This window comes from Cibotium barometz, chromosome 53, assembly GCF_041138505.1.
Source record: "Cibotium barometz isolate CiBa-2024 chromosome 53, ASM4113850v1, whole genome shotgun sequence".
NCBI lineage: Eukaryota > Viridiplantae > Streptophyta > Polypodiopsida > Cyatheales > Cibotiaceae > Cibotium > Cibotium barometz.
Window position 1 is genome coordinate 4,096,466 of NC_141098.1, and position 13,983 is coordinate 4,110,448.

A 13,983-nucleotide genomic window follows, 5' to 3' on the forward strand; every position below is an offset into this window, starting at 1 on the left:
ACTCAGCTCGTCAATCAGCCTGCCTAGTTCCAAGCTTCCCCAAGCCTCGAAACTAGTCTTGCGTGCGTGTAGCACACGGTAGATACACACTGTGCACATGACATATCTTCAGGCTGAATGCTATCTCAACCAAGTGAAGATATCCAAGTCAATTTAGTCTTGGTATTTATAGCCAACAGTCTATCAATCTACTCATTCAAGAAAGCAAATACACCATACATGGTGGAAGCCCTTCAGAGGGTGTTTGGAACCAATCCCTTCAGAGGGGTATTTGGAATCCAATCCAGCTTCTCCTCGGCCCTACAGATCTAGGGGCCCTCCTCACCCCCTCGCCGATGTTGGACAACCTTTATAAACCCCTACCACACATTGATGGATAGCTCCCTCTCCACACTCACCCCCCCATATCCTCTACACCCACTTTCCATCTACGATGATCAAGATGGTGATCCTCCATGATGAGGATGAGGAGGATGATCCATACATATCTACATTAAGCTAGGGATTAGTGTTAGTTCCTTTGTTAGGTTGTCTTTTTTTTCCATGATGAGATTACATGGACACATTGTACACCTTTTGTCTCATACACCCGTTGGGTCTTTTGCAAGACGTTAATATATCTTCTTCTCTACACTCTTAACTTCTAGACATTGTCCTATTTGTCATCAAGAACAAAGGGCTGAAAGTATTTATCAGAGTATAATCCTTTTATGTAAGCTTCCACATGCTATAACAGAAGTATGTGAAGCTTGCATGAAGGGTGAGGTGAAAAGCCCTAAAAGTGGCCTCTTGTGGGGAGAGCTTCTGTTGTTACTCATAGAGGTTGATCTCAGTGGAAAGATGAGTGCTATTGCACTTTCTATTTTTTCACATTGATAGATGATTACAGCAAGAAGATTTGGGTGTATTTTCTTAAGAAAGTGTCTGAGGCTTTTGGAAAGTTCAAAGAATGGCTTGCACTGGTCGAAACTGAGAGACATGATTAAAAATGAAGCAGTTCAGAACAGACCAAGGAGGAGAATTCATGCCTGATGAATTCTTGGGCTTTTGCGACGAGAAAAGAGGCATACAAAGAAACACTCACTACTACTGCTCACACTCCGTGTTACAGAGCACAAGAATCACGCTATTGTGGAGATGGGTAGAAGTATCGGCATCTATCTAAATCCTTTTGGGCTAAGGCAGTTGACTATATACATTCTTAACAAGAGTGCAACAAATACCGTCAAAGAGATGACTCCATTACAAGCCTACTCTGGTAAGAAACCTTCCCTTGCACACTTGAAAAGGTTTTCTTTTTTATTAGAAAGAGACTTCTATTAAGTATGAAAAAGACATACAACAATCACAGCTATGAGAGATCTGGCTCCTTCTGTATGAGTGCCAAGGTCTATGCCAATATCTGCGCTGTTATCATTGGAGAAATATCATAGCTCTCCCAATGAGGCCTGAGAGTAGGGATCCTATGCATTTGTTGAGTGAGGAGAAACCTAGCATTCCGGATGGTGAAACTGAAAAAAGGAAGGCTTTTCAAAGAATCAAAAGCATCAATCCACTCCCACTCTCCTGGATCACACTGAAGATATTTGATAGGACTGCCACAATATAACCAAAAACACCAAGAGCCATGAGTCACTATCTAAGGAGAAGGGTCAATGCCTCCCCGAACGACCAACAATCTTCACTCGACTAAGCCTAGTATCTAGGATGATCTCCTCCATACTACATCTCCTCAATCTCCCGCTAGGCATGATAGAGTAAATGATGCAATCTGTAGCCTCCTCGCCCGAAAGAGCAGTGAATGTTGTACATGTTCAAGATGTACTTGAAAATGTTTTAGGTGTGAATGTTATTTACATGTTCAAGATGCTTAGAGAACCAAATTGGATGCCAAAAGCCAAAAATGCATCTTCTTGGGTTACAGCATGGAGTCGAAGGGACATCGGCTCTATGACCCTTAAGAAAAGAAAATTATAGTGAGCTCTGATGTGGTATTCTAGGAACAACCACGTTGGATGGAGAAGGAGCTTCCTTCTTCTTTATCATGCAACAAGGAAATCCCCAAAGCAACACAACCTCCACATGCAGCACAAACTTCCTTGCATCATGATGGAGGGCCAACCTATCCCATTTCCTATGGAGATGCATTTCAAAGATAAAGAACGCGAACAAAAGGATGAGCCATCTCCAAGTGGTACCGACACCTTTTAGATAGAGCAAAACCTCCGTTACCATTGAGGATGCACCTCAAGATGTTCAAAGATCCAGAAGGCTAGAGAAGCAAAAGAAGGCTCGAAAGAATCTTGTGAATTTTGCTCTCGTGATAGAGGTACTCAAGATCCAAGAGCCTACCACCTTTGTTGAAGAACAAGGGGATCCGAAGTGGATGCCATCCATACAAGAAAAATATGAGTCCAACTTGAAACACCACACTTGGGACCTAGTAGATCATCCTCCACGACGCAAGGTGGCATTAAGTGGGTTTACAAGGCAAAATACAAATCTGATGGTGCTTTGGAGAAGTTCAAGGCACGATTGGTTGCCCATGATTTTGCACAGGTTGAAGGGTTTGACTTTCAGGAGAATTTTGTGTCTTGTTAGTTAGCTCAACACGTGGCTCAGTGGGGACAGCCAGGTCTTGTGGGCTTTGCCCACGGCTGTCATGGTTGGGTGGTGAGTCAGGCCTGCATCCCCTCACGTTTTATGGCTTTGTTTTGCAAGTTTCGAGTCTCGTTTCAAGACTACTCTATGAGGTGATCTTTGGGCATTTGACAGTGGTATCAGAGAGACCCTCGGAGAGTGCAAGTTGGTAGGTAGAGAAGAAAGAGGTATTAGTTCGAGATGATTGCTGTTTTTTCATGTGTACTGCTGTTTTTTTTTTCAGAATTCAGTATGATTTTTTGTTTGCACCGTTGGAACCCGAGTTGGGTTGTGGTCATGGAAAGGGTCAATTTAGACAGCATGTGAAGAGTTGTTTTTTGACAAGGGGAGAGATCGTCGGCTGTAAATCAACAAGAAAGAGCTTGTCGGTTTGGTGAATCAACGAGAGAGAGAGAGAGAGAGGGAAAGAGAGCTTGTCAGTTGTTGGCTATGCATTAGGAAAAGGCCGGAGGCCAAGCCTGTCTGCGAGTGGCGGGCGAGTTTTTTTCCTCTTCTTCTTCTCTGCTATTCGCAGGTGGTGAGCGCGTTGCAGTCGACAAGTAGTTCCGAGTACGCCGCTTTTTTCAGCCCACGTTTTTTTAAAGCCCTCCGGTTGCTTTCCGTTTTTTTTAAGAACCTTACGTTTTTCTTTTAAACCACCCCCAAAAAAAAAATGAAAACGCATACAACGTGGGTTTTAAAAAACGAAGGTAGAGTGTTTTTTTTCAAACATGACTAGCGTGGTTTTTTAGTGTGGCTTTTCACGGTTTATACGTGGCTTTTACAAAAGCAATCCCGTGTGGTTTTTTTTTCCTTTTTTTAAAACAAAAAAGCAAAACAACAAAAAAGCTTTTGGGAGCTTATAAAAAACTTCCAACATGGGCTTCTAGTTTATAGCGCAGCACTTCTCATGGAGTTCTCTTGCACCATCTCTTGCTTGCAACCAAGCTTTTCTTTCTCACTTTAAAACTTTCCCACTTCGAGATATCGACCCAAGCTTCAGAGTTGGAACCCGCTCTCGAACACGAAGACTTGCCACCTCCTGAGGCCGCTGATGGCGATCTTTTCGAAGATTTTGTGACTAAATCTGATTTTCGGGAGTTTAAAGTTACTTTCAACACTTCTTTCGCGGAGCATCACGCACAGGTCACCGCGCGGATACAGACTTTGCAAAATTCCATCTCTTTTTGACCACTATCATGTCTACTCTCCCGGGCATGGATACCTTGGCGTTTGCTTTAGGCCCCAACATCACTCTAGATCAATTTGGGGACGAGCAAGAGCAACGTACCAAGGAGATTGTGGACACGTGGCTACATAAGTGGCAGGTCCACTTCCAGTTTCATCCATATGGCGATGACAAAAAGATTAAGCTGACAACAGGTTTCCTCTCGGGCAAAGCTTTGCTCTAGTGGAAAGAACTCAAACCTAAACCAACAACCTCACCGCAATTTGAAGAAGTCTTCAAGAAAGAATTCCTCAAGAGGGAGGATGACGACATAGTTGCTCAGTTTGCCAATTTGACCATGACCTCGCAAAACCTCACTTATGAGGTCTACCTCCAGAAATTTAGAGGCTTGCGGATGAAAGCTACGAAGATGGATTCTACTACTCTTTTGGGTTTCTTCGTAGCAAGATTACCCGACTCATACCGTTCATAGGTCAAGAATAACAAGTACAAAACTTTAGACAAGGCCATTCACTCTGCGCATATTTATGATGATACGATGGTCTCTTCCAAAAGCAAACCCATAATCGAGCAGGGGAATAAGCACAAAAGGAAGTTCTCCGCGCCGATGACTAGCACGACAGAAGGAAAGTCTTCGACCAACATTCGAAGAATTCTACTTCGACTCCAGTGAAGAAAAACCGTCTTCTCAAGGCTTTGAAGCTCAAGAATGAGGGACATTGCTTCATCTGCAAAGAAAAAGGACACATGAGTAACGAGTGCTCGAAGAAGAAGAATGCTAAGACCAACGCAGGACCCAAGATGTGAAGGCAGCCAACCAGTTGTCTTTGACAGGTACTTCAGTCATTGTTCTTTCTCGCCCTAGTTCATGTTCTAATTGTCTGTTCAACTCTAAGCTTTTCGGCTTGCATGATCTTCTCTAAATGTATGGAGAGCTGAATGGCCATAGAATCCACATTCTTCTGGACCCCGCAAGCTCACACAACTTTGTTAATTACAAACTTGTGCAGAAATTGGGTCTGGACACAACGCCTAGCGATCATACCTACGAGATACGCCTGCCTAAGGGTCGGCAAGTGTGGGATCGAAAGATGGAGAAGCTACCGATCCAGATTCAAGACTACAGAGATATTCTAGAGTGCTATGTTATACACCTAGAGCATGTAGACTTGCTATTAGGGATTGAGTGGTTTAAGACCCTTAAGGTCCAGATAAATTGGTCTAGTCATTCTTTTTCTTTTGCACATAGGAAAACCTAGTTTTGTATCTAAGGTGATTGTATACATCAATCTCAGGGACCTCTTGTAAATATAGTTGATTTTGGAAATATAATGGATTCTTCTTTGTATATTGCTTTCCACTGTGTCTTGATTCCACTTTCTTCATTTCTCATACCTACTATGGATGTTAATGAATTAAGTGTGTTTGAAAGCAAAGAATTTAAGATGTTACTTCACTCGTTTCAAGATGTATTTCCTAAGGAGCTGCCATCGGGTTTACCACTCGAAAGGACAATCGATCATCGTATTGATCTAGTCCCTAGTGCTCAACCTATTAGCATTCCGCCATACAGGATGAGCTAGGTTGAGGAAGATGAGTTGGCTAAACAACTCGCATAATATTTGAGGATGGGCCAGATCCATTCACGTAAATCACCTTGGGGTGTACTTGTGTTACTTAGGAGAAAGAAGAATTACACCTGGCGAATGTGTGTAGATTACAAGAGACTGAACACAGTGACAATCAAGAACCGCTATCCTCTTCCTACATCAGATGACCTGATTGACCGTTTAGTGGGAGCGAAGTATTTCACGAAGATAGATTTACGTACAGGCTACCACCATATACATATTCATTAAAGGCACGTCGAAAGAATCGCCTTTCGGACTAGGCATGGCCATTACGAGTTTCTTGTATTACCTTTTGGGTTGAACAATGCTCCAGTCACTTTCCAGCAAATGATGAACGATCTTTTTCGTGAACATTTGGAAAAGGTCGTGGTTGTGTTCCTGGACGATATTTTAGTATACAATCATACTCTTGAGGATCATGTTAGCCACCTCACAATTGTCTTGACTATTTCAAGACAAAATCGACTGTATGCTAAATTTAGTAAATGTGAGTTCTTTATGACAAAAATCATTTACTTGGAACACAAGATCACACGAGACGGGTTGAGCATTGACTATGATCGGGTTTTGGCTTGGCTGGTACTGCAGACAGTGAGACAACTTCGTTCTTTTCTCGGTTTTGTTGTGTTTCTTCGGAAATCTATGCGAGAGTAGTCTCACCTCACACTACCGATGACCGACTTGTTGAAAGATCGCGGACATAAGTCGAATCAGCCTATCCCTTGGAATAACAATTTGGATATGGCCTTCAGACTTTTGAAAGATAAAGTTAAGGAAGCACCTACCTTAGCACTACTAGATCCTAGTCGGCCTTATGTTCTTGAGACTGACTCGAGTGACTATGTGATCGGGGCTGCTCTATTTCAAGATGGTAGACCTGTTGCTTTCGAGAGTCGAAAGCTAGACGACACTCAATCTCATTGGCCAACCCTTGAGAAGAAGCCTTATGCTGTCATTTACGCTCTCAACGTTTGGAGGCATTATTTATATGGCTCCAAGTTTCTAGTAATGACTGATTATCAATCAATCAAGTATGTGTGTGATACGGATGATTTGAGAGGATGTGTCACCAAACTAGACATTTCCAAGTATGAAAGGGGGTCTAGTGGACTCCAGGATGTCTAAATATTTGGAAAGTACAAGCTTTGGGAATGGGGGATTATCTTGGAATACAAAGAATCACACTCTCAAAATCTCGGAGGGTTACTATTTTTGGCCTGACTTCGATGGAAACTCTGTTCACATCATTATGTCTGGAATTGAGCAAATACCAAGACTTGCCAAAGTACCTATGACCAATGGGCTACCAATTGGGATATTTTTAGAGATAAAGTTTATGGAAGGACCCTTCTCTTAGATTGGGACATGTGGCAAGAAAATGGACCAAGTGAGACAAGTGGCCTCACACTTGTCACTTCAGCTATTGTGTGGCTCTCCACTTGTCATTCTAGCCTTCTCTTGCCATTTTAGCTCATGGGAGGTCCAAATCTATAAATTGGAGTCCTCTCTCTTCATTAAAGGAGACTCTCGTGCTGCACACTAGCCTCTACCACCGTTACAGGCTACCCTAATGATGGCTACTCTCTTTCTCTCTCTTGAAGGCTGCCCATGAAGAATAGCAACTGTTGGGGACTGTTTTGAAGGCTTCCATCACAAAAAAGAAATATTAAAGGCAAGGGTATTTAATCATTTTATTATGATTCCTAGCCACTGTACTTGTTGTACCAGCCCTTGTACTTGCTATACCAACCACTGTACCGGTTGCACCAACCACTGTTTCTATTGTACCAACCCTTGTACTTGTTATACTAGCACTTGTACTTGTTGTACCAACCATTGTACTTCTTGTACCGACTGAATGGAGAGTTGTACTTGCTGCACCAGCTCTATTGCATGAAGACCCGTGGTTTTTTGGGAAGAATCAGTACCCACACGGAGGTATATGGTTTATATTGTTGGCTTGGCATTTCTACAGCTATGTGCCGGCTGAATTTTATGGTTGCCTCGTGTTCGGCTCTGTTATGGCATTTGTATATGGATAATCCGGCATCTCCCGTGGGGAGAGTAGGCCCTCAAAGCTTGTACATGATATTATTGGCCAACGATGAAAGGGTATGTAGAAGATTATGTCCTCAAGTGTCAGATTTGTCAAGCAAATAAAGCTGAATGCTTTAGACAAACTGGGATGTTGTATCCTTCGCAAATCCAAGGTAATAAGTGGGAAATTATTTCCATGGATTTTATTACTGGATTGCCAAGAACACGTCAAGGACTTACCTTCTCATGTAAAAGTTCATCCTGTATTTCATGTTAGTAGACTTAAGGAAGTACTGGGTGGAGCAGATCAGCTAGTTACTCCTCAAGAAATAATAGATGTCGAGGATACGACATTTGTGCCACACGAACCGGAGAAGATTCTTGGATTTCGTGAAAGACATTTGCGACATATGCTACTCACATTTGCGGCACGCTGATTGGCGAGCTGAGCTAGGGATGGACTAACGGATGGATGCCCATGTGTGGACACTCGGTGACCGGCCAAGAGTCTATAAAAGGATGGCCAAGGTCAGTCACTTGGTCAGAGTCTCGCGAGTCCACACGAGAGCTTTGCAGTAAGGAGCTTGAATCTAGTGCAGACGTGCACCTGCTTCGTGCAGCCGAGGCCGATAGCAGTCTCGATGCTCGCGAGGGTAGCTCCATGGCGGTATGGGACGTCACGGGGTAGAGATTGGTCGAAGCGTCTTGCTAGTTAGCTCAGCTCATGGCACAGTGGGGACAGCCAGGTCTTGTGGGTTTATCCTATGGCTGTCATGGTTGGGTGGTGAGTCAGGCCTGCAACCCCTTCACGTTTTATGGCTTTGTTTTGCAAGTTTCGAGTCTCGTTTCAAGACTGCTCTATGAGGTGATCTTTGGGCATTTGACATGGCCATATCAAATCCTCTATCTAATCTATGATTTAGGCATTAGTTTAAGGCTAGTTTAGGGTATCATACAGGCTGTCATGTGCATGCATGCACATGGACATGCATATCCCTGGACAAGGGCAGCAGAAAAACAGATCTTTTCGTGCATGAGCAAGGCAGAGGGAATCCCAAGAGGCTACTTGTGGGTGCAAGATCAGATCGACAGGCACTGGACTGTGCTCCTGGACTCGTCAACACAAAGATGGCATTTTTTTGTGTTTTTGCTGTTGGCCGACAGCAATCCGCTAGCATATGTGGGATCCCAAGGATCTATAAAAGGGCTCAACCCAAAACTTGTTAATTCATTCAGTCCTTTATGGGCTGGATCAATAGGATAGGATTCTTGTGAGTCAAGATCACCTTTTATGGGGCAGCCTAGGGCTAGCCAGGATTGCACCCTTTTTGTACATTATGAAGATACTGAAAACTCAGGTATCTCTCTCTTCTCTCCATCTTCTGTTTGCGATTTGCATCTCTGTGTTCCTAGAAAGGTGTTTAGAGCTGAAAGAAGACACATAGCTTCCGCGCAGGTAACATTGGTATCACAACTTCAGGTTCAACAATGCTAAAACATTGATGGTGCCCCAGATGAAGGTGCAAAATCCAAGGAGACATGGAAGAAGTTCTCAGGAGGTTGGTGGTGTTTCACAAGATCCAAGGGGTGGAGTGAGAGTGCCAGACTCAATACTCAGGAAAAGAAGACCAAAGAAAAGTGCTCAGGGATAGGGCATGAAGACAAGGGGACAAAGTGAAACAGATGGACGAATCTTCATCAGATTTGGAGTGGAGTCAGAGACAAGGCAAGGTTTTCAATGAAAAGCTTGCCAGGAAGGGAAGGATGACAAGTTGGGGAGTCCATGAGGAGACAAGGGGATGACGACACATCCAAGGTCAAATGTTGGAACCTCGTCATCAAGTTTAGCAAAAGGGGATGCCATGTGCATGCACATGGACATGCACTGTGCAGATCCCTGGGCTAATCCCTGAAGGGCAACAGAAAAACACATCTTTTAGGGCATGAGCAGGGCAGAGGGAATCCCAAGAGGCTTCTTGTGGGTGCAGGATCAGGTTGGCAGGCACTGGATTGTGCTCCTGGACTGGTTGGCCCACAGATGGCATTTTTATGTGTTTTTGCTGCTGGCCAACAGCAGTCGGCCAGCATATGTGGGATCCCAAGGCCCTATATAAAAGGGCTCAGCCCAGAACTTGTTGATTCATTCAGTCCTTTATGGGCTGGATCAGTAGGATAGGACTCTTGTGAGTCAAGATCACCTTTTATGAGAGCCTAGGGCTTGCCAAGATAGGGCTGAAAGAAGATTCAAGACACACAGCTTCCGCCCATGCTTTTATAGGCTAATAATATGCTGGTCGGTGGTAGCAAACACGGGTCGGCCTGTTTTAATTACCTTAATAGGCGCCTTTCACACCTTGTTGCTGCCCGCATCTTGCAATGCTGTCCAGCCTGCCTTTGAGGCTGGCTGCCTACCAGTCTAGCTGGCCGACTGGCTGGCCACCAGTCGGCCAGCCAGTCTTTCACACCTTAATAGGCGCCTTTCACACCTTGTTGCTGCCCGCGTCTTGCAATGCTGTCCAGCCTGCCTTTGAGGCTGGCTGCCTACCAGTCTAGCTGGCCGACTGGCTGGCCACCAGTCGGCCAGGCTACAAGGGCTGGCTGCCTTGCTGCCCAGGCCCCTCTAGGCCTGGCCAACAGCATGCCCAGCCATAAACTTGGCTGTTGGGCATTGGCCATGGGCCTCTTGGCCCCTAAGGTGGCCCACAAGGGTTACCCCCTTCTAGGCAAGGATCTCAAACCCTTTTCTGGGGTAGCCCAAAGGGCTGCCCCTTTCTTCTACATGCAACTATATGCTATTCTACTCACATGCCTGGTATTTGGCTACAAACCAAACACTCAAGACACCTGTCATCATTCCAAAGGGTGAATCACAGTACGGGCTGGCACTACTTCCTATGCAGGACTTGCGCACCTGACTAAGACCATGTACGGGACTCGTACACCTAACCTTGGGTGCTTAGAAAGGAGCCCTAGCTGACTCGTCTCGGACTGGGGCTCACATGGGACCAATCTTCACTGCGAGTCCTACACTACAGATATGTCCACGTGGCATCCAAGTGCTTCTTTCTACTTAACTTAATGGAAGCTGCATAGCCTCCAGATAGTCCGTCAATAAGGCTGGATAGTCGTCGAAAACTTCTTTGTCAAGCCAAACCACTTCGTGTGCAGTCTTGGTCAGTTCCCATACATCAGAATGTATAACATCCAATGGCCTTACACTGGCATGCTTTTCATGCAGGAAAGCATGTTTGGCCTACTTACCAAGATGGAATGCTTCACATATTTTGTGCATACAATCAACCTTAAACTTCGACAAACCAACAATTATATTTTGGACATGCATAGACTCCAATCATAGTCTTATTATTGGCCAAGCATGTATGTAACCTTTTCACGTACATAATACATATACTGAAAACCGAGTCTCTCTTTCTCTCTCTTTCATGCATTTGGCATTAAGGTTCCCATAGGGTGCTTAAGGGCTATGATTGAGACATGAAGGCTTCCGCTATGTCACAACATAGCAGATGCTTAGAACAAAGTTTAAGACAATAGATCTTAGACTCATGCATTATTGTTTGGGTCTAGAGGTATGGCAAAAGCAAGATAACATTTTTATCTCTCAGCAAAAATACGCAAGTGAGATACTCAAGGCACTCAAGATCTATCATCCACAAGGTCTGGAAGTGTCTTCAACGAACTACTTCAGATCAACCTACTGCCTCGCATTCAGTTATACCAAGCTCACACATTATTTTTTGGGGATTGAGATATGGCAAAAGCCAAATAACATTTTTATCTCTCAGCTGAAATATGCAGATGAAATACCCAAGGCATTTGGCATGACCAAATGCAAGGCAATTGGTATCCCAATGGAAGTTGATCACCAAGACAATTGGTATCCCAATGGAAGTTGATCCGAAGATGTCCATTGAAAACGCTTTAGACCTTGTGGATGAAACCTTATTCAGAAAATTGGTTGGTGATCTTATCTTCTTGTGTAATACTAGACATTAGTTTTCATGTTGGTGTTTTGAGAAGGTATACAAGTGTTGTAATACATCCAAGGTACTTAAGAGTACGGCATCACCTATGTTGTGGGCAAGACCCTCAATGGCTATTTGGTTTGCGATGCATTTCTTGGATCGATTAGAAACAACCAAAAAGTTACACTCTCATCAACAGAGGCCGAGTACAAAGCTGAATGCTTTGCATCATGTGAGGCATTGTGGCTGAGGATTGTGCAGGATGGGAGAGGTGCAGAAGCAACCTACAACAGATTATGTCATCACTAGCGACGAGCACAATGTTGTTGTTGCAACATTTTGTGTTATTCAATTTCTTCTACACAATTGAGAACAGTTGTTTCTTCAAACGGGAGGACTGTTACAAGTATAAATTTTATTATATTTTTGACACACAATAATCGTAGAAAATATGTTTGATTAACTGTGTGCAGAAACCAGCTTAATAAATGGAATGTATGAATGTACACAAGGTTATTTTATGTGCGAATGTGCACAAGGTTATTTTATGTGCGAGTGTGCACAAGATTATTTTATGAGTTATTTTTGTTGGCTACGTACCAAAAGATTGTACAAATTATTTATACACGCTTATATGTGGCTTTGCTATATTATTAACATACATGTTAGAAGAGTATGCATGATCAATCAATGTTGGCGTGACGACATGTTGCCTCATTCTTGGAAGGAAGGCTTCCTGAAATTGCTCCCAAAAAAGCAACTCTGTGAGAATTTAGGTGACTGGAGGCCCATCTCTCTTATGCCAGTTGTTTATAAATTGGTCACAAAAATGATAGTTAATCGCATTAAGGGCTACCTTCACTCAGGATTGCACCCAGCACAATATGGCTTTGTTCCCAAGCGGCAAATTATGGACAACATAGCAAATGCCTACATGGGTATTGAGTATGCCAAGTACACCGACTAAGATGTCCTGATCATGCAAGTGGATATTGATAATGCATTTGACACTGTCCACTGGGACTTCATAGTTGGGGTGATGGATCGGATGGGCTTTGGACTCAAAATGCGAAATGTGATTTATTGGCTATACCAGGGGGATACTACTAAATGAATTTTTGGTCGAGAACTTTCAACCGCTTGGACCTTGGGTAAATCGGTACATCAGGGACTTTATGCCATTGTCACACACCCCTTGTTGTTATATATTGACAAGCTTACCCAGCAGGGCAGCTTGCATGGTATTGCGATGCCAGATGGTTCTCACTTTGTGGCACAGGCCTATGCTGATGACGACTCCTTTTCTCGAGAAATACCCCAGCGGATTTGCAACGGATTACGGATGCCCGTTTGCTTTATGGTCTGGCAGCTGGGTTGCATGTTAATTTTTGAAAGTCAAAGCTGTTATCATTCCACCACTATCTTTGGCATTCTAATCTTTGGCCAGGTCAAATTGTTCCACCCGATCAGTTGGTCAAGCATTTGGGATACCCGATTGGCTAGGATGTTTCTTTGAAAGATGAGGTGGCATGGGTGCTGACTTGATTGGAGTGCAAAATTGATTACTAAAAGCTATCCACTTGGCCTTTGCATGTTCACTTGCAAATTGTCCACTCGATCATCATCGTGTACATTCAGTTTCACCTTCCTTTCTTGACTTGGACTAGCAAGAAGATTGATACATTTATGTCTCGTGCCATTGCTTGTCTCTAGCGAGACACAATCGGATCGCAAAGGGCTTCATCTGCTCAAACGTGCTTATGTGCGCTCGCCCAAAATGCATGGGGGCCTCAACATTCTCGACATTCACTATCACATGCTGGCACATAAGGCCACATTGCTTATTGACTTTGTTCGTCAAACGCAGCCTTGGACAAAAATGTTGGCAGCCATGTGTGCACAAAAGAAAGTAGATGCTTATGGTCACTGGGTTTTAGATCACTCGGATGTCATTTTTGGTCATATTACTGGCCGCATACTAGGTTGTCCTTATGCCACTTCCTTGATCACAGCTTGGCAGCAGATCTTATGTTTCATCCATTGGTCAGGTAGACCTCCACATATAGCGAACTCACTCCGATCCCAGAGCATTCATCCATTGGTCAAGTAGACCTCCACATTCAGGGAACTCACTCCGATCCCAGAGCATTCATTAGAGTCGAGCCTTTCCTCAGCCTTTAGTGCTCGATCACCCAAGAAAAGCTTATCACTTGTCGACTTTGGGAATACGTATGGTACGGAATGTGGGCTCTTTGGACCATCTACTCCACTAGAAATCATCTACACTTTTCTGGTGATGTTGTTCATCCCTTCCCCTATTTCCGTACTGCCCCATTCCGGTCTCTTCAAGATTGCTATGATCTTGACGAGCTCTCTCTCCAACAGTTTGAAGAATTTTCCTAGTTTTTCTAGTTCGTTCTCATAGTTCCACTCGCTTCAGATGACTATGACTGTACTATTTAATATATACAGTGGTTTCACCCCCAAAAAAAAAGGTTAG

At 43.8% G+C, this 13,983-nt stretch overlaps 1 protein-coding gene across 1 annotated transcript in view; it reads right to left on the minus strand.

Annotated features, from left to right (window-relative positions):
• LOC147608200 (uncharacterized) overlaps positions 1 to 13,983 on the minus strand; it is a 138,396-nt gene that overhangs the window by 30,219 nt on the left and 94,194 nt on the right.